The following is a 26,917-nucleotide window of genomic DNA, read 5'->3' as shown; positions in this document are numbered from 1 at the left end:
TGTATCTCACACGTAGATAAAATGGTCAAGTCTGTTAATTATCTAGGAATGCCATGGTGTTGACTGATTTGAAAATGTCTGTTATGGAATCTGTATTCTAGATGAATTTCATTATGTCTTGGGGCTGTAGAGATGTCGAGGTCATTAAATGCTTGTTGTACAAACACTAGAACCTAAGTTCTGACCTCAAACACATTTATGTAAAAAAGCTAGCAAGGCACATAGGTAACCTCAGCACTGGAGGATCCGTCATTGAGTGCAGAGAATTGAACCCAGGTCCTCTGGAAGAACAATACTGAGTGCTCTTGACCACTGAACCATCTCTCTCCAGCACCACATTTGCTATATTCAATAGGAAGATTTATTCTGCTGTTGGAAACCAAAATTAGTCCCTGGGACTTGCTGGCCAAACCAGTGAGTTTCAAGTTCAGGGAAAGACCTTGCCTCAAAAATAAGAAAGCTGTTGAAGAAGACACTCAGTGTTGCTCTGAGATACACATACCAGACCCCACACTATACATACACTCACACACACACAAGAAGTGCACTCCGTGATGCTTATGTTCACACTGCTGTCAGTCATATGTCTACACCGCTTAAAATCACGTTGATGTTGGATTTGAAAGTTTACAAGCAATGCATCTTTAAACACTTGTAGAAATGTCATAACATACTAAATTCCCATTTGTGCCAAGTTGCCCCAACGTTGAAAACCAAGAATTAAGATCCGTATAAACACACTCATAATTATATAAATAGCATTAGCAGTTCCTCAAACACAGGTAGTTAGTGTAGCCCTGGGGAAGGCTCGTAAGACAGAACATTATTGCTGGCAATGCCGCTGACTGACTCATTGCTTAAACATTGGCTGCACAACCTCCTCAAAGAGCAAACGTGTCTGTGAGTGCACACAGCTTTTATTGTCATTCTTGGGCAACCCCAGAGCCTCGAATGTATCCTACCACTGAGCTTCGTGCCCAAACACTTGTATTAGATAAACATAAAGGACCCAGACAACCTTACCAGGACACTTGCTGGTGGGGGGGGGGACACGACACTTATATGTAATTTCCAGTTTTTTCCTATGAAAGAGGCCAAGTGAATGACAAAATGTTTAACATTTAGTACCACTTGATGATCTGTCTATACATGGGTATTACTAGAAGCTCCACTAACCCTTTGCAGTTTATAAAATCAACTTTTTTTTTCTTTAAGACAAGGGTCTCTCCGTGGCTGTCCTGGAACTCACTATGCAGATCAGGCTGGCCTCAAACTCCCAGGGATCCACTTGTCTCTGCCTCCCAGAGCTGGGATTAAAGAAGCATCACCACGCCTGGCTGAAATCAGCTTTTGAGCATCTGTGCTCCTAGTTCCTTACCCCACTATCACCCCTTGAGTACCTTTTAAACACGTCTTAATAAACTACCTCTGTTTCTCACTAACAAGAAAGGAGAAGCTTATTCATCAGATACATCTGTAATTTCAGAGTGAAAGAGTTTAGGCAGAAATTCTGAAATTCAAAGCCAGCCTGTCTACATATCAAGTTTAAGATTTACCTGCAATACACATTGAGATCTGTCTCAAAGATCTCAAAAACTAGCCAGGCAAGGTGGCAGCACACTCCTTTAAGGAGGCAAAGGCAGGCAGTTCAAGGCCAGCGAGTTCTAAAGCAGCCAAGGCTACAAAGGGAGGCCCCAGGCTTCTTTGTTTTTGTTTTTAAATATCAAAAATGGAACTGGAGAAATGAGTTTGTGGGTAAAGGCATTTGCCACTAGACCTGACAAGCTGAATCTAATCCCCAGGACTCATGGGGTGTGATGGAAGGAAAAAAGCAGACAGCAAGTCGGCCTCTGACCACCATGCATGCACACTGCGCGCTATGCATATACATATACACACATATACATATACACACATATACATATACACACATATACATATACACACATATGCATGCACACAAAGATAAATGTGGTTTTTAAAAGAATCTGAAAAACAGAATGAAATAGTACAGTCAAAGAAAGGCTTCACTGAGGTATATGCCTTGCATCCACCAAAGCACAGCCCTCTCTCTGTAAGTCAGGGGCTTCTTTTCCACGCCAGGCTTCAGCCATTCACTGATTCTTTTTTTTTTATAATCACTATCCCTGCACTTGGGAAAACTGAGAAACTGAGGCGGTAGGAGTACCATGAGTTCTAGGCCAGCCTGGACTATAGAGTAAGTCCCTTTCAAAATGAGGCTCTCACTGTTACTGTTATTATTAGTATTACTATTATTACTATTATTGAAAAAGTCAGGATGTGTGTTACACTACTGCTTAATCTGTCACCCACACAAAATACTGGGGTGTGAGGGAATATTGTATTTGCTGTGCTCTACTGGTGGAAGCAGTTTAGAGCAAACTTGAACCATATAACGGAGTTTAACAAAAGCAACACCAGTAGAATGCTAGTGTTGCAGGCATTGGTCACTGTGCCTAGCTATTATTGTGCTAAAATGTAAAAGCCATATCAAGAGGGGTCTTCACCTAGAAGTAGCTGAAAGGTAATGTACAGCTAAAACAAAACTTGGGTACAGGTTCAGTTTGGGTTTTTTTAGAGGGAATCTTGGGGTTGTTTCTTTATTTTGAGTTTCAGATTTGAATGTTTTTTTAAGATTTATTTATGCATATGAGTACACTGTCGCTGTCTTCAGACACACCAGAAGAGGACATCAGATCCCATTACTGATGGTCATGAGCCACCATGTGGTTGCTGGGAACTGAACTCAGGACCTGTGGAAGAGCACTCAGTGCTCTTAACCACTGAGCTATCTCTCTAGCCACAGGTTTAGATTTTTCGTTTGTTTGTACACAGTCAGGCATCAGGATTTTGTCACCTTCTCTAGACTGGCCTCAAACTCATAAGTGACAATTCTTCTGCCTCAGCACCCCAAGTGCTGGAATACAGGCATTCATCTCCCAACTAAGTAAAAACCCAGATCAGTAGGATAATTGGACGAGAATCCTATCATCAAACTACCAAGTTTCTGTTTCTGTACCTGTGCAATCCGGTTAAGGGTCGATTTGCAGAAGCAGAAACCAAGAACTAGCAGACCTTTGCTGAGAGAAACCAGAACTGATCTGGAACCTAGTTCAAAGACTAAATGATCTCCCCGTGCAGGGATCTGGGGCTGAGGCTGTCCTCATAGCTGGTTTTCTGATTACTTCTGCTTTTTCTGTTGGCTTAGATAAGAAGCAAAAGCAAAAGACATATTCCTACAGAAAAGAAGTTAGCTGATCAGAAGTAGTCCTTTCTTCTTGAACTCTCTTTAATAAGGTCCTATGTCAAGGGTGTGGGAGTGGCTTAGTGGGAATCTCCCCAAGGCCATTAGTTCTGCCACCAGCACTGAAAAATAGTAATTCCATGGCTTTCATGTTACTAGCCAGGTGTAGCTGTGTGCCCATGTACCACAGACTTCGAATAAATGGGGAACAGAAAGAGGAAAGGGGGAGGGGAACACAGTGTAAGAGAACAAAAGAAAGGCTTGGGGTATCTGCAGCTGCTGCCTAGCCTTCCTGCTGGTGCTTTTGCCAGCACTTGCAAACCTGGCCTTCTAGTTAGTCTCTGTATCTAGTTAGTCTCTGTAATGGCCTAAACTTTTTGACTTCAGGGAGCTTGGTCTCAAGATTTGGTGCTGGAGATGGAACACCATAGTAGAACACTTGCCTACGTGCATTTAGCCCAGGGTTCAAGTCCCAAACCTCACAGTTGTTTTTTGTTTAACACATCTATTTTTTACAGTCCCACAAACCCAGTCCTGTCAGAGACACACATTTGTGCAGAGAGACAAGTGCCAAGTCCCACAGGGACCCCACCCTTCCCCACCCAATAGACACACACAGAGTCACACCAGGGCCTCTCATGAGTCAGAGCTTTCCCTGGCTGGCAGGCACGGTGCCCATAACCTCTGCCTTCATGGGGTTGCCACATTTCCTTCCACCCTCCCGCTCCCCACAACCTTTCCTGTCTGCACTCTTGCCTGCCTGACAACTGAGCGGCCCTGACACACAGAGAGTGACCTTCAAGTTGTTATTTTGGTGATAACTGCCTTGTGGTTCTAGCTGGTTCCTGTAGGCTGCCATACACAGGAGGTAGAAGACTAGCATTACTCCACCTCTACCTGCCCCAAGAGGTAGATAACTGATTATTGTCGTTTTCATTGTTTGTTTGTTTCAGATACCATCCTGCTGTCTTTACTGGGTCAGCACCCACATTGGAACCCAGGTTTACCAAACTCGTAATAATTCACCTGTCTCAGCTTCTCAAGTGTTAGGATTACAGATTCATGCCACCGTGCCTCTTAAATTACGGTGGTTTGGTTTGGTTTTTTGTTTTTTTTTAAATCCCCATTTTACAAATAAGGAAACTGAAGCGCAAACAGTCATTTCCCCAAAATCACATAGCTAGCAAAAGAAGAGCCAAAGCTGGTAGCATCCCATAATCCCAGCTCGAATTTGACACACTATGATCTTGACCAAATCCATGAACTCATCTGGGTGTTTGTTGAGGGCCACTGGACTAGAAAACAAAGATGCTTTTCTATGATTACAGTCTCGGGACTTGGAATATGTCTGTGCAAGAAGTTTTTACCTTTTTACGAACAAACGGGGCCAGTGCTCTTAAGAAAAGGGCGTGCTAATGGCAGCATAGCAGAGGAGCCATTGGCAGCCAAGTCAAAAATCTTTCAAGAGCCGTTCTGCTGCAGGGACAGTGTATTCTCTAGCACTGGTGCCCTTGGAAGCCAGAGGCATCAGACCTCCCTGGAGCTGGAGTCACATTTGAGTATGAACTGCCTGACATGTGGATGCGGGGAACTGGACTCGGGTCCTCTGAAAGAGCAGCATATACTCTTAACGACTGAGCCGTCTCTCCAGCCCCAGGTGCTTTTCTTCCTTCTTCCCATACAGATAAGGAAAACAGATAAGAGGTTGGGATTGTTTATTAATTAGTTAGTTAGTTTTGAGATAAGCTCTCCTGTGTAGCCCTAGCTGGCTTGGAATTCGCTATGTAGGTCAGGAGGCCTCAAGTTTATAATGATCCCTGTACTCCTGGCTTCTGATCCTGGGATTACAGGCAAACACCACCACAACCAGCCCAGGTTTTCAGTCATTTGTGTACAAAATCAATATCTGGAGTGCTTATTAGGAATGTTGAGGGGGCTGGAGGGATGGCTCAGCAGTTAAGGGCACTGACTGCTCTTCCAGAGGTCCTAAGTTCAATTCCCAACAACCATACGGTGGCTCATAACCATATGCAATGAGATCTGATGCCCTCTTCTGGTTTGTCTGAAGACAGCTACAGTGTACTTATTATATACATAAAATACATAAATCTTTTTTTAAAAATGTTGATTCTTAATCTACTTCAAAGCCCATCTGTACCATTTCTGAGCATATACCCACATTTCTGAGCATATACCCACATTTCTGAGCATATACCCACATTTCTGAGCATATACCCAAAGGACAATACATCCTACCAAAAGGACATTTGCTCAACTATGTTCATAACAGCTTTATTCATAATAGCCAGAAACTGGAAACAATCTAGATATCCCTCTACTGAAGAACTGATAAAGAAAATATAGTCTATTTACACAATGGAGCATTACTCAGTTGTTTAAAATAGTAATAATATGATAATGAAATTTGCAGGCAGATTGATAGAACTAGAAAAAAGTCATCCTAAGTAAGGTGACCCAGACCCAGAAAGATAAACATGGTACATACTCATTCATAAGTGAATATTAACTATAAAGTAAACAAACAGACCCAGAGAAGCTAAGTAACAAGATAGGTTCAAGGAGGGAGACAAGAATCTCCCCAGGAAGGGGAAATAGAACAGATATTGAGGGTGAAATGGGGGTCAGTGGGATGGGAACAGGAGAGATCAGGTTAGGTTGTAGGGGGTAGGGTTTGGGGGGTAGAGGGAGAGAGTCCTGGGAATTGGGCAGCATTTCAGGGGTGAAGCAGAAACCTAGTGCAATGGAAACTCCCAGGAGTCTATGAGGAATACAGCAAAGATTGTTAGAAATGGAGGCTCTGGAGCCCAAACCAGACTCTTTTGTAATCAAGTGAAGGTTCCAGTGGAGAGATTGAGACATAAGTCCTGCACAAAACCTTTGACCTACAATTGGTCCTGCAAGACTTGCTGGGGTAAAGGTGGCACAGAACTTGTGGGAGAGGCCAACCAATGACCAGATCAAGTTGAGACCCATGCCAGGAGAGGCAGTCCACCCCTGACACTGCCTGGAGGACCAGGAGCCAGTGTCTGCATAGCCCAGAGTCCTCAGACACAACCAAACACAACCCAGGGCGGGGGGGGGGGAGTCAATGAAATAATCCCTAATATACTCTGCTGTGCTCAGGCTGGAGCCTAACATCAGCATCATCAAGAAAGGCTTCATCTGATGGAAGCAGATGCAGAGACCCACAGGCAAACATAGGTCAAGCTTGGGGAATTCTGTAAAAGACAGGATGGAGGGATTGTAGGAGCCAGAGGGGTAGACGACACCACGAGAATACAGCCCACAGAACCAAGTAACCAGGGCTCATGGGGCCTCACAGAGACTGAACCAACAGAGTGCCTGTTATATAAATGTTATAGCTATATAGATTTGTGTTCTCTTGGGACTCCTAACAGTGGGAGCAGGGGCTGTTCCTGACTCCTTTGCCTGCTTTTGGGACCCTTTTCCTCCTACTGGATTGCCTTGTTCAGTCTTAATATGAGAGGATGTGCCAAGTCTTGTAACCAAATGCCATATTTGGTTGATATCCCTGGGAGGCCTGCCCTGTTCTGAAAAGAAACAAGGAATGGATCTGGGGGAGTCAGGAGATGGGGGAAGGGACTGGGAGTAGGGTAGAGAGGAGAAACTGTGGTCAGGATGTAATTTATATGAGAGAGGAATAAACAGAAAAAGAAAGAGAATGCTGATTCCCGCTGGGTCAATAGGGGCATGCATGCCTTTGATCCCAACACTTTGGAGGCAAAGGGAGGCAGATCTCTGAGTTAGTTAGAGGCCAGCCTGGTGTACAGTATGCTTTCTGGGACAGCCAGGGCTACACAGAGAAACCTTGTCTCAAAAAGCAGAAAAACAAAACAAAACAAATAAATAGAATGTTGGTTTCCTCTGACTTTCAGCAGTTTGAGGTCGACCTGTGAGAATGGCTCACAGATCAGAAAACCCTGTGAAATCATATAAAACAAGGTCAGATATTCATGTTCACTTTAAGAGTATCAGTGAAGCTGCCCAGACCTTCGGGCTACACATTATCTGAAAAGCCATGTATCTGAAAGATACCACGGTAAGGAAGCAATGTACATCATTTTGGCAGGACGCCGATGGAGTTGGGAGCCAAATAATGGAACCTGGCACGGGATCAGTGGCCCAGAAAGCATGCTGAATTTTTACAGTACGTGTTTCAAAATGCAGAGAGTAGTGCTGAGCTCGAGGGCTTAGACAGAGACTCTCCAGTCATCAAATAGCCAAGCAAAGGAACCCCTCAAGAGGCATCGTCAGTCTTACAGAGCTCATGCTCAGGCAGACCCATACCTGAGCCCCCGACACACTGAGATGATCCTCACTAAACAAGCAGACTATTCCTCAGCCAGATGCAAGCCCAGGCTACAGAGGGAAAAGGCACCCCAGAAGAAACCGAAGAAACAAAAGTTTAGAGCACAAGGATAAATTCAGCATAAAACAAATGCAAAGACACGCTTTTGAAAATCTCAACTTAAGAACCAGACACCCTGATGCACTCAAGAGGCAGAGGCAGGCAGAACTCTGTGAAGTGGACGTCATTCTTGTCTACACAGCAAATTCTGCGCCAGCCCAGGGCTACATAGTGAGATCTTGATTCAAAAATAAATTTGTTTGCACTGGCTTGGTTAGTAAGCATAGTTAGCCCAGGAGGTAGGGGCAGGAGTGTTGAACTCCATAAGAAGACTATGCTCTAGTTTTCTAGGGGAGGCACTCAAGCAAGAACTTGAAGGGCTACCTATGAGGACAGCCCTAGACCATACAGAATACTGTGAAAACCATGCCAACCAGACCATGAGGGTTGCCATGTCAACATAGAACTAGCCCAGAACTGGTGGTTACATTGTTAACACACTTAGGGGAGATGACTCAGCAGTTAAGAACAGACATGCTCTTGCAGAGGACCAGAATTTGGTTCCCATGACCAAGTCAGTCAGCCCACAGCTACCTGTAACTCCAACGCCAGGTGATCCAGTGGCTTCTGACCTTTGTAAGCACTGAATTCACATGCACAAACCCGCACAGAGACACGATTAAAAATAATAAAATCATCTTCTTTAACAAAAAAAAGAAACTTGGATTAAATGTCCAGATCAATAATTTTTGAAGATCCTGCTCACAATGAAAGCAAAATAAAAAATAAAAAAATTAAGGACTGAAGGAGCCGAAAGGGTTTGCAACAACAATATCAGCCAACCAAACCCTCCAGAACTCCCAAGGACTAAAACACCAACCAATGAGCACACATGGAGAGACCCATGGCTCCAGGTGCATATGTAACAGAGGATGGCATTGTCTGGCATCAATAGGAGGAGAGGCCTTCGGTCCAGTGAAGGCACTTTTTCCCAGCGTAGGGGAATGTCATGGCACTGAGGTAGAGAGGGTGATTGGGAGAGGGAGCACCTTTATGGAAGCAAGTGGAAGGGGAGGGGGATGGGAGCCGTGAGGGGGGGCGATAATATTTGAAATGTAAAACAGAGACTTTGCAATAATTTTTTAAAGCAAAAAAAAAAAATTCTAAAAGTTTACATTTACCTTGACTTATGTTAAAAACTACAATTTTATCCTCTTAGAGTGATCTGCTTTGCACTGAAATTTTCTGGTTTATTAAATTATCTAAATTAGAAAAAAAAATTGGCTGTGTGTGTGATGTCAGTGTGGGGTATATACACATATACACACGAGTGCAGGTGCTCCCAGAATCTGGAATCATTCGATCCCCTTGAAGCTGGAGTTAGGAACCAGGCCGCAAGAGCAGTTCATGCTGCTAACTGCTGAGCCATCTCTACAGCCCTGCTTTGTTCTTACTTTCTAGACTTCCCTGATAGGCTCTCAAGTCCAGTGTATTAGTCAGGGTTCCCAAGGGAACAGAAATGATAGAATGGATATGTGTGTGTGTGTGTGTGTGTGTGTGTGTGTACACATATATCCATTTTATATATCCATTTATATTATACATATATGTCCATTTATATTACATATATCCATTATATATGAGATTTGGCTAATGGGATAATGTTCCAGTAGCCCAGCAATGGTTGTCTCACACTTGGTATGAGGGTGGCTGCCTCATCAGCCCCAATCTAGTGCTGGAAGATTGGAGGATTCCTGGAGAGCTGTGGTCTTCAGTCTAAGTTGGAACTGCAAAGCAGTAGTCTCTAATGTCAGTGGAGGAAGGCAGGAGCGGCGGGACAGATGGACTTGCCAACAGGAGCAAGGGCAACAGGCAAAGAGCAAAGTTCCCTTCTTCCACGTCATTTCATCTGGGCTGTCACCAGAAGGTGTCGCCTTCTAGAGGGTTTGTCTACCTGATTCCAATAGTGTGATCAGGAGTGCCCGGCAGCGTGGGGTTTAGTTGATTCCAGATACAGTCAAGTTGACAACCAAGATTAGACATCACATCCAGGTTCAGATCTAAGGCAGCTGCTGACTCTTCAGGCTAAGTAGCCAGCACTTTATAAGTAGCATGTGACTCAGTCAGGGGCATCAGCAAATCTCTAGGCATTTGCAATGCTGCTCCACTGGGAAACAGCCCTTCTCTGGACGGTGTGTCAGACACCTGTCTGTGCATTATCTCTCAGCCCCAGTTTTGTCTATGATTATCCGTTGGGCATTTCAGCAGCTCTGAGACTATTATCCCTTACCACTGTTACATGCTGAGGTACCTTTCTGAATGACTGCAGTAAGTTCCTGGTTGGTGTGTCTGCCCAGCCTCTCGCCATTCAAATGTGTTCTATGTACTACTGCCAATATGAACTTTTTTTAAAATCTATTTACTTACTTTTTATGTATGAATATTTTGTTTGCATGCATGTATGTGTATCATGTGTGCCTGTTGGGTCTCCTGCTTGTAAGCTATTATGTGGATGCTGGGAATGTCAGATTAGGGACAGATTGTGGAGAGCCATGGAGTTCAGCTTAAGGGAATTTAGACTTTGAGAGCATCCAGAGGGTTTTTGAACTTAACATAGGTTAAGAATTAGTGGGGCTGGAGAGATGGCTCAGTGGCCAAGAGCACTTGTTGCTCTTGCAAAGGACTTGTGCCTAATATGTAATTCCAAAAATTTATTTTGATTTCGGCATGTACCGAGTATTATCTTCCAACCAAAGCAACTATTTACCACTTCTGATAGAGGAGAAATTGGAGCATTTTATGTTCTGCATTGTAAAAGCACATTCATGCTTCATTTTGTAGGAAATATTCTAAAAACGCACATTGGTAGCAGCCCAATATGTACTCTCAGCTAATGGTTGATTTGTTTGTTCCAAGTTAAGCTTCCAACAAGGTGTCATCTAGTCAGAATGCAAAACTGGGTGGCTTTAGTGTATGTGACCCTCTGCAACCAAACAGATGATTAGGGAAGAAAGGGAACCTTGGAGGCAATGCCAACTGCCTGGCCAGACAGAGGTGGCTGACCTTTGGACCGATTTGTTGGCCTCGTTCTGATTCCTTGTAAAATATGATACCAGGAGATGGTTTGGGGAAGGCAGATTTCCCTCCCAGGCTGCCGTCTCTCTGAATAAAGTACAGTTTAAAGTTTCAAGTCCTGCTTTTTAGTTATTTTCAGGGCAATACAGACTGAATTCCGATATAATTCCCAAGGCACACCATTGATCTCTCCTTATTCATTCTCTATTGTTCATCCTTCGGAAACCTCACCTGTGGCCCACACTTGTAACTCCAGAGCTGTGAAGACTGAGGCAAGAGAACCACCAGGAGTCTGAGGCTACCCTAGGCTTTGTAATGAGGTCCAGGCTAGCCTACCCTGAGAGAAAGGGAGAGGGAGAAAGAGAGGAGGGAGAAAAATGATGAATGAAGTGGGGCGATTGATCAGAAAGTGTGCTATGTGGATCCTGAGGATAGTGATATTCTATTTCTTGCCTGGGCCCATTTTATTGCTGTTCTTTGAGAGTGCTTGCTCTAGGTCAGGCATGAGCTGGTGCTGATGCTATAACATAACCATGTCAGACAAGGCACAGGGCCTTGTAGAGGATAGACATTTCAATGAGTATTTCAGTATAAATGAAAGATTTACAGACTGGTGAAACAGTCCAGTCAGCAGACTGTTTACCTAGTATAGACAAAGCTCTGAGTTCCATTTCCAGCTCCACATAAAGCAAACAGCTTGTCACCCTAGCATTCAAGACACAGAAGCAAGAGGATCAGAAATTCAAGATTATCCTTGGCTTCTTAGTGAGCTCAGAACAGTAAAGATGTGGGCTGAGAACACGGCTTAGCAGGCAGGAACACCTGCACAAGCATAAGGACCTGAGTTCAAATCCCCAGCACCCATGAAGAAAACCATGGTTTCCCGTACACCTTTACCACCAGTGCTGTGGAGGGAAAGCAAGAGGATGGGTGAGGCTCACTACAGGGTCAGTGAGAGCCCTTCTCAAGGAAAGTGACAGAGAAGGATGCCTGACATCCTCCGGCTTCCGCACAAGACAAAGGCAGGGTACAGGAAAGGCAGGCATACTGCACACGTGCCTTTGCTGGCGTAAATAGACAAGCTGATACTAAACATACAATGAGGAAGGATAGGGACTGGCCGAAACAGTCTGGAGAAAGTGGGACAGGAGAAGGGCTCGAATTTCCCAGTGCTAAAGTTACAAAGAAACCTGATATCATCCCCCCCCCCCCCCTGCAGACCACAAACAGCTTGGTGGCAGAACCTGCGGTCCCAGCTCCCAGGAGGAAGAGACAGAAGAATATCAAGCTCAAGGTCATCTTTGGCTATATACGGAGTTTGAGAACAGTCTGGGCTACATGAGACCCTGCCTCAAGAAGCAAGAGGTGGAGACAGGAGGATCTTTTTGAGCTGGGGGCGGGGGAGGTGGGGAGCAAACTGAGGGAGCTGAGAGATGCTCAGAACCTTAACTCTAGGCCTCTGTAACCAACATGCGTGTGGGGCACATCAATACATGCAGGTAAGACATTCATACACAGAAAATAAAAAATAATCCTTAAAAAAAAACTGAGAGAGGAGATTTACTGAAGGTGGCCACACTGGGAAAGGGTCCAGAGGACAACTCATCGAGGCCATCTTTAGGCACCGGCTTGAGCTTTAGGTGGTAACTAAAGGAAGCTCCTAAGAAGGCAAGGGTTGGGTATAACCAAGCAGCCTTTGTTTAGGTGTGAGCTCCTTGACCCTTATCTCAGTCCAAGTGTTCCAGGATGGCCCCAAGATGATCATCACTTGTCTGGATCCAACAGAAGTTTTAAATTTAGTTTTTTCTTTTGAGACAGAGTCTTACGAACTAGTCCTTGCTTTGTGGACGAGGCGGTGCCACCACTGTGATCTGAACAAAATGATCATTTCTGCTCCAGTGTGTGATTTTCACCATTGCGGAGACATGCCCTCTGTCCTATGGGAGTCTACTGCTGTTATTGTGGTAAGTCCAAGGATTACTTATCACCCTTGAAGAGACAGGTTAGACAGATAACCCATGAGGGAATTAGTGTGCCTATATACAGAGGTGAACAGTTGATCCAAAGGACACACATAAACATGAAGGCAAAGGACTCTGGTTTCCTCCTGTGTTTAGTGCCTATTTCGGATGCATCTCTTTTGGTTGTGGAGCAAAGCTGGGTGTGGTAGATGTATCTATGCTGTAAAAAGCCGGCTCTAAGAGTTAGAGAAAAGCAGCTCATGCAGATAATTCCCATTTCCAGAAGGCTGGAGCAGGAGGATTGCCACAAGTTGGGAGGTCAGACTGGGTTCCAGAGTGAAACTCGGTCTCCATATATAAAACACCAACAAAGAGCATGTTTGAATCTAAGGAAAACCTATACTGTCCCAACTTGAAGGCTGATGCATTACACACGGGGTACATAGAACAGGCACTTTCCACCAGGATGACTTTCTCCAGACTCGGTGAGACTGGCTTCAGAAATGTTACTAGGGACACAGCCACTGGCTCCGCACTGAAAACAGGGTTCATTGTTATATGTTAATACTATGTATTTATTATAGATTATAAACGTAACAGTTAATTTGCTGCAGTTGAGGTGAGAACTTAACATTTAATAAGCCTTTTCAAATGGCTGAAGAAGCCTAGGCTGGGACTACTGTGGAGGAATGCTTGCTCTCTCCTGGCCGTCCAACAAATAGAACATTTCTCTCTGAGTTTATGATCTCTGAGGTTCTAATCCATGACTGTCTGAGCCATTGTTTGGGCCCCGGGAGAGGAACTGGACGTTGATAATGGCAAACAATCAGAAAATGAGGAAGGGCCTAGAGAGCAAGACATGGTATTTATAATCCCAGCGCTAGGGAAACCGAGGAAGGAAGGAAGCAGATTCCAGGCTAGCCTAGGCTTCAGGTGTTAGCCATTCCTCTAGGCTCCGCCCAACAGCTACTTAGCTTCCTACCAACAGCTTGTGGTAGCTGCAAGCCAACCTATTTGTATAACAACTGCCCAGCTTACCCCCTTCCCCCCATATCTATCCATCCATCCACCCACCTATCTCTCCATCTCTCCATCTACTATTCGCCCTCTCCTTTCCCCATGTGTTCCTGGCCTGCCTCTTCTCTTCCTCTCTCCTTTCTCTTTCTATCCTTCTCTGCCCCCCTCCTTTCCCTGCCTCTACCCCTTTTCAGGTTCCCTTCCTTTACCCACAATAAACTTTCTTTTGTACTAGTCCTGTTGGTGGTGATTCCTCTGGGGAGCACATGGGCCTACCGAAATGCTCTCCTGCCAGATTATACCCTGCCATCCAGTACTTAGAAGACAGAGGAAGGGGGGTTTCTGTGAATTTAAGGCTAACAGCAAATTCCAGGCCAGACAGAGATAGGCAGTAAGACCCTGTCTCAAAAGGGGGTGGGGGATAAAAATGCTCCAAGAAACCAATGGGGTCTTACAATATCCTCTCCAATATCCTCTTTGAATACACTCCCAGTGACCTGATTTCTACCTACTAGTCCCCACTTCCTAAAGGCCCCAATATTTCCGATAGAATCACTCTCTAGGGGTAAAGTCTTAACTAAATACAGGCTTCTGGAAGGACATTCAATATTCAACTGTGTACAGTGAGAACAAATATGGCCTTCATTACAATTAAGCCCACAGAAGAAGGGTTGACATAGCTCTTCCATGGTGAAGACTTCCTGCCCCAAAGTAAGGAGTCCAGGGAACCTGAAAAGCCCAGGTTCCATTTTACTCTCTGCCCCTCCCCACCTCCACCCCAGAACTCACCGTGTAATAGAGTTCTTCTGCTTCTGCATCCTAAGTACTGGGATGTTACCATCTCCTGGTATTTATGTGATACTGGGTGCTGAACCTGTGGCTAGGCAAACACTCCACAAGAAGGCTACACTCCTACCCTCTTTTTTAGGTCTTTTTTTTTGGGGGGGGGGTGTCTCAAACTATAGTCTACACTGGCATGAAACTCATGGCAAAATTCCTATCTCAGTGGGTGTTGGGTTTGAGGATTTTAATTCTTTGCCTCACTGGTTAGGTAGAGTCTATTATAAAACTGTGCTGTTCTCAGAGCTTACTACAGCTCCACCAGGTCAAATAGTTTGTTTTCCTTGCATCTGTAATCTTGACTACATACACACACACACACACACACACACACACACACACACACACACACACACAAACACACACACACACACCTTTGTCCTAACCCCTGCCTTGCTTTCAGGAAGGAAGAGACCCACAGTCACTACTGGCTGAGTTTTAGTAACCAAGGAGAGCTTGTGATTCTCACCACAAGGAACAAGACACAGGGAAGGTCTGTGGTTTGTGGAAAGTTGTATCTCAGCAACTGCTTGATACACACAACCCATTACAGTTTATCTGAGGAAAATAAGAAAATACAAATACTAATGCAGGAAGGATGCCAGTGGCAGCCCATTCTTACGGTAGCCTGCCTCTCCCCATTCCTTTCTTTTCCAAGTCAGATAAAATACAAGTGAAGTAAAAGGTGTCCTTAGACAAGAACCCTAAAAGGTTTTGTTTTGTTTTTAGCTAAATTTCTGCTTTGTTTTGTTTTGTTGGTCTTATTTTATTTTATGTATATGAGTGTTTGACTCAATGCATATTCATATACTATGTGTGTGTGTGTGTATGTATGTATGTATGTATGTATGTATCCCTGAGGAGGCCAGTAGATCCTCAGTAGGAGGGCACTGGATCCTCTGAAACTGGAATTACAGATGGTTGTTGGCTACCACTTAGGTGCTGGCAACCAAACCTAGGTCTTCTGGAAGAACATCCAGTGCTTTTAACTACTGAATTGTCTCTACTGCCTTAGATGACTTGATATCACTTATGTAGCCCAGACTGACCTTGACTTTATAGAGATCCAAGTATCTCTACCTCCAGAGTGCTGGGATTACAAATGGGATACCACACACAGCTAAGCTAGGCTCTTTCCTTTCTTTTCTTCTCTTCTTTTCTCTTCATTTCCTCTTTCTTTCTTTTTCTGTTTTTATTTTTTTCAAGACAGAATTTCTCTGTGTAGCCCTAGATGTCCCAGAATTCACTCTGTAGATCAGGTTGATCTCAAACTCAGAGATCTATTTGCCTCTGCCTCTGATTAAAGGCCTGAGCCACCACTGTCCAGCACTTCTTCAATGTTTCCTGCTCTAGCACTTCAACCAAAAGCCTTGTGCATGCAAAATAAACATACTAACCCCGAGCTGTTACTTATCTCTAGGGTGATAGCTCAGTTATCAATGGGGTGATAGTTCAATGTTCCTCTTATCTGAACCCCATAGGTACTTCCAAGTAGTTTAGCATTAATTGGATTTATGCTGAGTGAGTCCAGAGGTTTTCAGTCTCTGGAGCTTACTGGTAGAGATTAAGTAGAGTGACTTAGCCATGTGACATGTTGGTTCACATCCAGACTGTTTCAAAAGGGAGACTAAGTTAAAGGGGCTGATTTGAGCGGGGCCAGTGGGGATTGGGTCATGGCTCCAGAGAGTTACAAAACCTGTACTGGCTGGGAACAGCAAGAACAACATGTCATCCAGATATCAGTTTCCCTCTGCCCCACTTCTGCCCAAGGTCTAAAGTCTAAGCCTTTGGCACCTTGATCTCTAGACAGGCTCCCTTTCACAAGGTCAAAATCCAGTGAAACTACTCCCTCCCATGCTTTAACTCTGGGTGGGAAGATGTGGGTGAAGGTTTCTCATGGGATTTTTCAAGCATTTGGGATTAGTTGGTTGGTTGATTGGCTGGCTTGAGATGGGGTCTTGCTATGTAGCCCAAGCTGGCCCTGAAGTCTCTAACCTCCTGTTTGAGCCTCCAGAGTATTAGGATTGCAGTCACCCACCCTAGCTGGCCTTGGTTGGTTTTTCCATAATGTGATTGAGTTCCTTCCTCCTCAGCCTCCAGGTGGCAAAAGCAATAAATACTCTGTCCCTTTATTGATAGCCTCTCGATTCTTTTAAGATTATTTGCTGTCACCGTTTTTTGTGAACTTGACATAAACTTACACAGATGGAAGTGGAAACCCCATTGAGGAGTTACTTTCACTGGTTTAGGCATGTCTATGGGATATTTTCTTAATTATCATTTGATGTGAGTGAGCCCAGCCCACTGTGGGCGGTACCATCCCTAGGCAAGTGGACCTGGCTCATATACTAAAAGTAGCTGAGCAAGTCAGTGAACAGCGTTCCTCCATGGTCTCTGCTCCAGGTTTCTACTTTAAGTTTCTGCCTTGGCTCCTTCAATAAGGAGCTGCAGTCTGTAAGCCAAATAAACCCTCCCTTCCCCAACTTTGGCAATCCTTCTGCTTAGGCCTCCCAAGTGCTAGGATTGGCAAATTGTTTGTTTGGTTTTTTTTTTTTTTTTTTTTTTTTTTTTTTTTTTTTTTTTTTTTTGGTCATTCTAGTGGCAGAAGAGCACATTAAAGGCCATCCTGCCCAGATAATCACTGAGTCCTTCAACTCAGTTTCTCCTGAGTCTCCTGAGTCTGTACCCATTTTTGATGTTTTCTTTTGTTTTTAAGACAGTTCTGTGGCCTGGCTGGCCTGGCACTCACTATGTAGCCCAGTCTGGCCTCAAACTCAAAGTGATCTATCTGTTTCAGCTTTCCAAATGCTGGAGTAACAGACACGTATCACAATGCCAGGCTTCCTGTACCATTTTCCCAGGCGAGGGACTGGGTGAGTGGTGCTCCTGCTCCATGAATGACTGTATCAGGAGGTGGTCAGGTTCATTCCACAGGACCAAGGCTGCCCCTCCTGACACTGTTTCCTACTTTCCACTGACAGGTGTGCTGAGTGTAGGATGGAGGGGGCACTACTACATGGCAGATTGCAGGCCAGGCTTCTACGAAAGGAAAAGAATATGTTTGGAGGGAAAGACGAGACAGAACATTGTATTTTTCTGAACTGGTACTAGGTGGAACATGTACATAGGCCCAAAGGAACCAAGGAGCGGAAAGGAACCCAGCCCAGAGCATGTGCTGGCACCACCCAGATTGAAAACCTTAGAGAGAGAGAGGCAGAGAGAGACAGAGAGAGACTGAGACAGACACAGAGACAGAGACAGACACACAGACACAGAGAGAGTGCTAGTCTGTTTCTGTGTGTGTGAGTCTCTCAGCCCACTGTGCTGTGGTACAAAGGTGGAAAAGGGCAAGCCAAAGGGAGTATCTTGGCTAGGGTTTTATTGCTATGAAGAGCCACCATGACCACGGCAACTCTATCTGTTTATTTGCATTTGCATTGTGGTATTTTGCCTGAATTACAGACAGTTGTGAGTTGCCATGTGGGTGCTGGGAATTGAACCCAGGTCCTCTGAAAGAACAGCCAGTGCTCGTAACCACTGAGCCATCTCTCCAACTCTACCCACACAGGAACTCTTATAAAGGCAAACATTTCATTGGGGCTGGCTTACAGTTTCAGAGGTTTAGTCCATTGTCATCATTGGTGGGAAGCATGGCAGCGTGCAGACAGGCATGGTGCTGGAGGAAGTAACTGAGTTCTACATCTTCATCTGCAAGCAGCAGGAGACTGGATTCTGCACTGAGGGTAGCTTCAGTATATGAAACCTCAAAGCCTACCTCCATGGTGACACACTAACTCCAACAAAACTACACCCATTCCAACAAGGCCACACCTACTCCAATAAGGCCACACTCACTCCATCAAGGCCACACCCACTCCAATAAGGCCACAACCATACCAATAAGGCCATACCCACTCCAACAAGGCCACACCTCCTAATAGTGCCATTCCCCATAGGCCAAGCATTCAAGCACATTAGTCTCTGTGGTCCAAACCTATATAAACCACCACAGGGAGGAAGGAAGGTATCAAGGCCTATGTAAGCCAAATGATATGCATAGACTCCCAAGATCCTGCCACTGCCACGGAGATGCAAGAGCTCTTAGAGGGCAGTTTGTCATAGTGGAGAAAAGGAAGGGTCCTGTGTTTCCAGTAATGCCCTGTGGCAAGGGCCACCTAAGAAAGGCACAGACCACAAACTAATGACTTTTTCTCTAACTAGGCAATCAATCAAAGGCAACGTGTAAAGTGTAGATGCTGGTGATATGGGGGAAATTGGGGGTCCCTTTGGGGGGTTCTTAGTTTCATTAATCAATGGATTCAACTGGAAGTAGAAAGGCATTTTATTATCATCTAAAGGAAAAACAGCAGGACAACTAAACTATAAACTTCAGCTACTGTCCAGGAGAGGAGAAGAGGGGGAAACGGCCATGCTAAGAAAGCTGGGTTGGAGGTCAGAAACATGGCCACCAAGAAGCCACAAGGCAGGGAGAAAAACTCTGGAGAAAGAGTAAGAAAGCCTAAAATGCTGGGGCGATTCAGTGAGGTTGGGAGTGGTTGACATACTCAGAAAAGAGAAGAAAAACAAGTTTCCCATTTCTGATAACTCAGAAGATTAGGTTGACTTACAGCCCTGTGTCTGTGGCCCTTCAGCTTCTGAACTAGGGGCAGGGATTCTGGGAAGGAAAAGTACAGTATCTCATTAAAGAACCAATTATTCGGCCCATCTCTTTAGCATGGCTCCTGGGTTCATCCCTTAGCCAAAGTAATTGAACCAGCCCAACTGGAATGCTAGTCCCCACCCAGACCAGAGGACAGACTCTCTGGCCTGGTTGGTGTTTTTCCTAACCTGACATGGTAAGGTTTCATAGCTAGGTTTCTAGCCTGGTATGGCCGGCTGTGGCTGGGCTGAGAAAGGAAAGGGAGGGTAAGGGTGGTGAGGAATCTGAATGCTGGTTTGGGGCTGTGAAGACATGTTAACCTTGGAGTTTCCTCAATAATAAAAAAATGATGGAGTTGGGTGTGGTGCTGCTTACCAGGTAACTACTGGGATAGAGACGTAGAAGTCACGAGCTTCAAGCCTAGGCTATTAGTATGGCCCTGTCTTAAAACCTTCTTTGTACCAGAGGATTTAATGAAACAGAGGACTGAGAACGCTATTGGCTTACAGACAATTCCACGAGGCTCCTCCTAACAGCGACCTAGCAATAGCTCGGGCCATCACCTGTGGCCATTGCCTGCCAGGTTTGAGCCAGATTCTGCAGCACCTAAGAGGACATGCTCGACACCCCACTCTCTCTTTACCCCCTGCCCTGTTCCTACACATTCCCATCCAGCTCTGTCTTTCTCCATCCCTGCTTTCTCTGCTCTCATGGCTCTGTCTGTCTCTACCCCTTCTGCAGGTCTCTGCTTCCTTCCCTTCCCCTACAATAAACCTCTCTTATATTAGATCTGTCACATAGAGGTGATTTCTCAGGGGGTACCCCCTTACTCCCACCACTGCCCCATTATATTTCATAACAACCCCCCACCTCTTTGTCAACATCATACAAGCTAGAATGATTTGGGAAGAGAGAACTTCAACTGGGAGAATGAGCCTGCCGGATTAGCCTACGGGCGAGCTTGTGGGGGCAGTTTTTAAATTGATGGTTGATTGGTCATGATTTTCTCATCTTGCTTTCTCATACAACTCAGGACCACCTGCCCAGGGATGGCACGCAGTGGGTATTAAAGCCAGCATAAGCCAAATGGTATGCACAGACTGGAGGAGCAAGCCGGTAAGCAGCATTCCTTTACTGTTTTGACATCAGTCCTGCCTCTGGGTTCCTGCCCTGACTTCCCTCAGTGACAGACTCTGGTGTGGAGTGTAGGCTGAAATAATCCCTTTTCTACTACAGTTGCTTTTGGTCATGGATTTCATCACAGCCTCAGAAACCCCAGTTAAGACAGCCCAGCATAGCGGCAACACTTAAATGAATTCCCTGCAGCTCCAGAAGGTGAGGCAGGAGAATCTCTATCCCTTGAACCCAGGAGTTATAGGTCTATTTGGGCAACATAGAGGGATCCATTATTACAAGCATTTGGGGTCTTGGGGTCAGGGGTGGGGGTCAGGTTCTTGGCCTTGTACTCAGTGAACTGAGATAATCGTACAGTGTAGCAAGGGAACTTTGTTCAAAGCAAAACCATAGAGCAGACTCAAAAGGAATGTGCTGTTCGAGGGAGAACGGCGCATTTGAGAAAAGGCACCCAAGTCCAGTCACTACTTGGAGCCTGTTAGGATTTAGTGGCGGAGAACCTTGGTGGGTCGGAGCCAAAGAATGTCACAGCAGGGATCATACCATATAACAGATCTCACTGAAGAGAGTTATTAGGCCACGGGAGCTAAAGGCCTCCTCCAAGTGGAGACCTGAGGAAGAGACAGACAGACAGAGCAGGGGGCGGGGGAGATCAATTTGGGATGGCAAACATTTTAAAGGGTTGACAACTAATGATGACGTAGCTTCTGGTGCTGAGTCTCTGAGGGCAGGCTCGGGGAGCACCTGATTTCTAAGAGAATGCCCTTTTATGGGGTTCAAAAGAAGGAGTTTGGTTGCTAAGGGGCAGAGTGTGGGCATTTCTCTGCTTTTATTAACAGAATTAGATATGTCTTCTCATTCACTTCTTTCCCATGCACCATCTGATTTTAATCGCACGCACACCCAATTATGCACACAGTTCTGCAAACACAATTCTCCCTAAAAGTTCACTAAAAAGACATAGTCTGCCTTATTAAACACGTACCCAAACCCGTGCGGGCCGGACTCGCCTTCTGCCCCCATAACCATGTCACAGTATGTGTTTGAATAGAGGCAGTCACAGTCAAGGGATTGCTAAAGGGAATATCTCATTTTCATTGTTTGAAACTTGCATATATACATCCTCATGCAAGTGGGGTCCTAACAGGCGGCTAGGTGCATTGTCCCTAGTGGGGTTTGTGTGCACAGTGTGACCAGCCAGGGCCTCAGGCTGCTGAGCACATTCTGAGCAAAGCAGAATTCCAGACTGTAAGCATCCTGGATGCTTTCTTGCTTCACCCTGCCTCAAACAAGCCAAACTAGATAACATTTCAGGTAAGGCAAGATATGAGGAGAATACTTTAGAGGAAGTTGTTCGGCTTTGCTGATGTTGTTTTGTCTTTTTTTAAAAGTAGGATAGAAAGACAGGAACATTATGGGGACATGGGAGAGAAAAGGAGTCCCTCACCCCAGGGTCTGGTTAAAGTGCCTAAACCAGCTGAGAAGCTCTATTAATATTTCTGTAAAAAAAAAAAAAAAAAACTGCTAACCTAGCATTAGCATTCCTTTCACGTACAGCAGCAGTTCTCAACCTGTGGGTAAGGACCCCTTTACAGTGTGGATGTCCCACCCCTCCCCATTGCCATGACATGGACATTTTCTTGGGAGTAACCTCAGGAACCTTCCATGGGCCTCCTTTAGGGTTCTTAGGATCCTTAGCTACTCTGGAAGTATTAATAGAATAACTAAAAACTTACCCAAATCCTGTTAGAGTTGTAGACCAAAGTCTGAGCTCCCCGGAGTCGTCCGTCCGTTGTGTGGAAAGACTTGCACCAGGCACAGTAAAGTATTAGCAAAATCGGCTAGGAAAGAGGACACTCCCAACAGTGGGCGTGGCCTAGCGAGCCGGGAAGAGGGCGGGTTGAAAACACTGGGCTACAAGTTTCCTGAGCCTTCATAGGCAGCTCTTATGGCACCTGCCTCTCAACTGTTTTGTTACTTGTGGCCCCAATAAGGGAAGAAGGGTATCCAGTCTTTTGATCTACTGGCTTGCTTCATATGTTAATACTTTTCCTTTCCTTTCATTTTTCTTCCTTTCTTTTTCTTCCATCTTTTTTCATTCCTTTGTTTTTCAAGACAGGGTTTCTCTGTGTATAGCCCTGGCTGTCCTAGAACTCACTCTGTAGATCAGGCTGGCCTCAAACTCAGAGATCCACCTGCCTCTGCCTCCCAAGGGCATGTGCCACCAAAATGCCCTGTTTAATTTTTTTAAAGTACTTTTTGCATATATGTATGTATATTGCATGTGTACATGCATATACGCATGGTCAGATTTATGGAGAACATGTGTGTGGGCAAGTGTGCGTGCACATCTGTGCACATTCCTACTCTCCCACCATGACTCCATACATGACTCTTGTGAAAAGTTCCTCCTTAGGGAAGCCCATGACTGTGCTTTCCGTGTGGGCGTGTTTCATTTTCTTCTGAGCACCTCTCCTCTTTCCATTGTGCTTAAGCTCACACTAAAATATCTTTAATAAACCCCAATTCTGCTTCATGAAATGGCTCATCTTGTCTGACATAGGCAGGAGCTGTGCCTCCTACCTTTGACCAAAAATGCTGTTGTTCCAAGACAGCATCTCATTTAGCCCAGGCTGGAGTTGAACTCACTGTGTAACCAAGGCTGGCCTTGAACTCCTGATCCTCCTGCTTCCTGCTGGGAATTTAAGAGACCAACCACCACCACCACCACCACCACCACCACCACCACCACCACACTCAGGCTCCTAAGAGCTTAAAGGGGCTCTGTCTGGAATGTTGCAGGTTAGGAGGACTAAACAGCTTTCAGTGTTGTAGTTACCCCAGGAGCTGAGCTGGTATTTCAAAAGATAAGCAGCCACAGTGGCCAGGACTCTGCTAAGAGTGAGCCTTTTTTTTTTTTTTTAAACATTTTTTGGCCTGGATGATATCTGAATTACATTACTGTGACCTTACTTTGAGGACACAGTTACCCAATATCAAGAAAAAGTTGTGTGAGTCTCTGTCAGGACACGTGACAGCCCTATGCACTGGAGAATTCTGAAGCAGGTCAGAACCAGTCACCTGTGTGTGCCCACAGATTCTTGGCAAATGCTGGGACCTGCACATTTTCTAGGGCTGATACCGAATTCCCCCCTCCACCCCTCCCTTTCCTGAGGACTCAGAGTCCCTAGCCAGAAGTCACAAGGACAAAAAAACGTCCCCAACCTCTGAATAGCCATTGTTTTCAGAAACAGAATTTGTAAGTCAATTGTGTAGAAACGGAAGGCATTTGTTGGATAAATAAGGCCATGTGTAATCGTTGTTATTGAACTTCTGTGTCCCAGTACAATGGTAACCAACCCAACTCACACCTCCCTACCCTGTAATGAGAGAGGCTGTGCCCCAACACTAGGCCCTTGGTGTGGTTGCCCAGGCCTGAGCAGAGGCCAGTGGGAGAAAGAGGGCGGCCAGACCCTAGAGGGAGCAAGGAAGCCCTCTCAGAATCTGGCTCAGCAGCTCTCCGGGTAGACCTGTTTCCCTTGATTTCTCTGCCCTTTTGAAGATTTAAGGTCTTTGTCCCAGAAGGACAATGGTAAACAGACTGGGGGGAGGGGGGGCTCCTGTTTTTCAGTTTCCAGTCCTTAGAGTGTAGAGCAAGGTCAACATTAGGAAGAAAGATGGATTTCTATGAATACATAAAAACGAGATGTATCTGGATGTCTAAGAGCAATTCGCTGATGAATCTTCTCTTGGCTTAGTGAAGCCGTTTCTTCTTGTAGATTTGCCCTTCTTTTAAAAACTCAATGACTGACCAGCGAAATGGCTCAGCAGGTACAGGCACTTGCACCAAGCCCTGAGTTCAGTCCCTGGAGAGTGCCAACTGCAACATTCTGTCTAAGCTCCACCCCACAGTTACCTAGCAAAGGCCAGGTATGCCTGACACTTTAAAAGGGGCTGCTTGCCCCCCGCACCCCCCCCCCCTCTCTCTCTCTCTCTCTCTCTCTCTCTCTCTCTCTCTCTCTCTCTCTCTCTCTCGCTCTCGCTCTCTTAGTCTCTTGCTCTCTTGCTTTTGCCTCTTGCCCCTGCTCCTTCCTCCCATTCCCTTCCCCCTCTCTCCATGTGCTCATGTCTGGCCTCTACTTTTCTACTCTCTCTCTCTCTCTCTCTCTCTGCCTCTACTACCCTCTTGACTCTCTATCCCATGTCCTGAATAAACTCTGCTTTATACTATACCATCACGTGGCTGGTCCCTCAGGGGAAAGGGATGCCTCAGCATGGGCCCATAGAGGCACCCCCTTCCTCATACCCCCATAGAACAATCCCTACCCTCTTTATCTTTTTATAAACACATCACCAACTCCCTCAAATTGACCTCTGCATGCCTGCTGTGGCGCACATGCTCCCCTCAAAACAAATAAATGCAAAACCTAAAACAAACAAACAAACAAACAAAAACAAAGCAAACTGGATGATTTAAATCATACCTCATCTGATTTTTCTCAACTCTTGACCTTACATGTGACTAATTTTTAAAATTATTACTATTGTTATTATTCTCTTTAAGACAGGTTCAGTATTTATTTATAATAATTATTTAAATAATTGCATTTTATTATAAATTATCATTATCATCATCATAAGTGAAGACACAGTCTCACTATGTAGCCCTGACTGGCCTAGAACTCATTATATAAACCAAGCTATCCTTGAATTTACTGAGAACTGCCTACTTTTGCCCCCTGAGTGTGGGGTTAAAGGCACATGCCCACATGCCTGATAACTTCTGCTTCTTAAAATGATGTTTCCTAGGTGCCGGAGAGATGCCTCAGCAGTTTAAAATGCTCATTGTTCTTCCAGAAGACCCAGGTACAGTTGCCAGCACCCATCTTGGATGGTCAACAGCCACCTGAAATTCTAGTCCTCTCTGGATGCTATGGGTACCCCCACATTTGTGGCAGATACAACAATAAAAAACAGTTTGTTTTTTGTTGTTGTTGTTGTTTTGTTTTGTTTTTCAAGATGGCGTTTCTGTCCTGGAACTCGCTCTGTAGACCAAACTGGTCTCAAACTCAGAGATCCATCTGCCTCTGCTTCCAGAGGGCTGGATGAAAGGCATGTATCACTACACTAAAAAGAAACCTTATAGCAGGAATGTGCTCAGTGGTGGAGCACTGGTCTAGCAGACCGAGTGCCACCCTCAACACTTCAAACAAAGAAAGAAACAAACAAGCCAACCAATCATACTTTCTTTAATCTTGGCCTTGGTAAAAGCTCAGTATACCTCTGTTTCATCTTTCTTATTTTGTCTTTATCTCTTGTTTTTGTTTTTTCTAGGGATCAAAATTCAGAGTCTCAAGTATTCTTCACAAATGCCCTGTCTGAGCTATAACCCAGCCCACTCTTTCCATTTTGAAAGGTTTATATTTCGTAATGGGTCTTCACATCTTATTCCAGTCAGGATCCTAGGCAGGCACTGACAGACAGACAGACAGACCTGAAGGACGTTGAGGCTGGATGCCCTTCCCTGGTAATCATCCTTGGACCACATCTTAGTCTCCCATCAATTTTCAAGCTCCTCAAGGGGTAAGAGACCATAGGAGGGCTGGTGAGGTGGCTCAGTGCATAAAAAGCACTTGGTAAGCAAGCTTGGAACTCAGGCAAAGGGAGAAGGAAAGAACAGGCAAACAAGTTGTCCTCTGACTCCATGGAGAGAAAGCACCATCTGAAAACGAAGAAGGTGGGGATATTGATAATAACGTTAGAAACCTAAGCTCGGCTGCTGGCTTCTTATCTGCCTCGAACAACATTCTCCGGCATTCCGGGAAGTTGTCTGTCCTTGGGCAAGTGGGGTTTACGTCAGAGCACTGGTTGTCAACCTGTAGGTCGAGGAAAGCTCTACCAAAGATAAAAGCCAATTCTTGCTGAACCAAGAGTAAGGAGGCCTACAGAGGCCTGTAGGGCAGTTCTCAGGCCGGTTCACTGGTCTCATGGGAGTCAGCAAAGTCACCATGCAGGGAGACAGAGAGAAGAGATGGGGGTGGGGAGGAGAAAGTGCCCTACAGAGAGAGAAGCGTAGAATGGGAGGGAGATAGCCAAAATGTCTGGATGTATACAGAAGAGCTTCTTTAGGGGAGGGGAAGCCCAGCCCCTGGGCTTGGGAGTCCAGGGCCCAGAGTGGGATATACCAGCCTTCCCCTGTCGGTGCTGGGAGAGCCTGGAGGCCAGGTCCGCTTAGATAATTGAATAGGCACCTCAGCGACTCAATAGGCACAACCTCTTTGTGGTTGGAGTGTAGAAAAACCCTTTCATAGGGGTCACACATCGGATATCCTGCAAATCAGATGTTTACATTAATTTTCCGGGAATGGGGGTGGGTGTGAGACAGGGTTTAACTCTGCAACCAAGCCTGGGTTGTCCTGGAGCTTGTTTTGTAGACTGGAGCTTTGCTTAAGCGCTGTAAATTTAAACTTAAAACATAACTTTAGCCTTCAACATTACACAGTGAATTCCTGAATGTTGAGAGAGAGAGAGAGAGAGAGAGAGAGAGAGAGAGAGAGAGAGAGAGAGTATATATA

The 26,917-nt window shown here is 45.3% G+C and overlaps 1 protein-coding gene and 1 long non-coding RNA gene across 2 annotated transcripts in view; one reads left to right on the top strand and one right to left on the bottom strand.

The window, feature by feature from the left end:
* The window catches only part of ADIPOR2 (adiponectin receptor 2), a 63,697-nt gene extending 41,345 nt beyond the window's left edge, over nt 1–22,352 (bottom strand). The window contains exon 1 of the mRNA XM_080914675.1: nt 22,079–22,352. The gene's annotated coding sequence lies outside the window, so the exon portion shown is untranslated. The remainder of the gene's footprint in view (nt 1–22,078) is intronic.
* Nucleotides 12,089–25,332, top strand: LOC308419101. Its single transcript, XR_013974977.1, has 4 exons — nt 12,089–12,229; nt 12,549–12,694; nt 20,242–20,324; nt 25,152–25,332. It is a non-coding gene; the product is annotated as an uncharacterized lncRNA (long non-coding RNA).
* The last annotated feature ends 1,585 nt before the right edge of the window (nt 25,333–26,917 follow it).

Source organism: Micromys minutus (genome assembly GCF_963924665.1).
Source record: "Micromys minutus genome assembly, chromosome: 3".
Classification (NCBI taxonomy): Eukaryota; Metazoa; Chordata; class Mammalia; order Rodentia; family Muridae; genus Micromys; species Micromys minutus.
The sequence above is the reverse complement of the archived record's forward strand: the minus strand, read 5'-3'. Positions and strand labels throughout refer to the sequence as shown.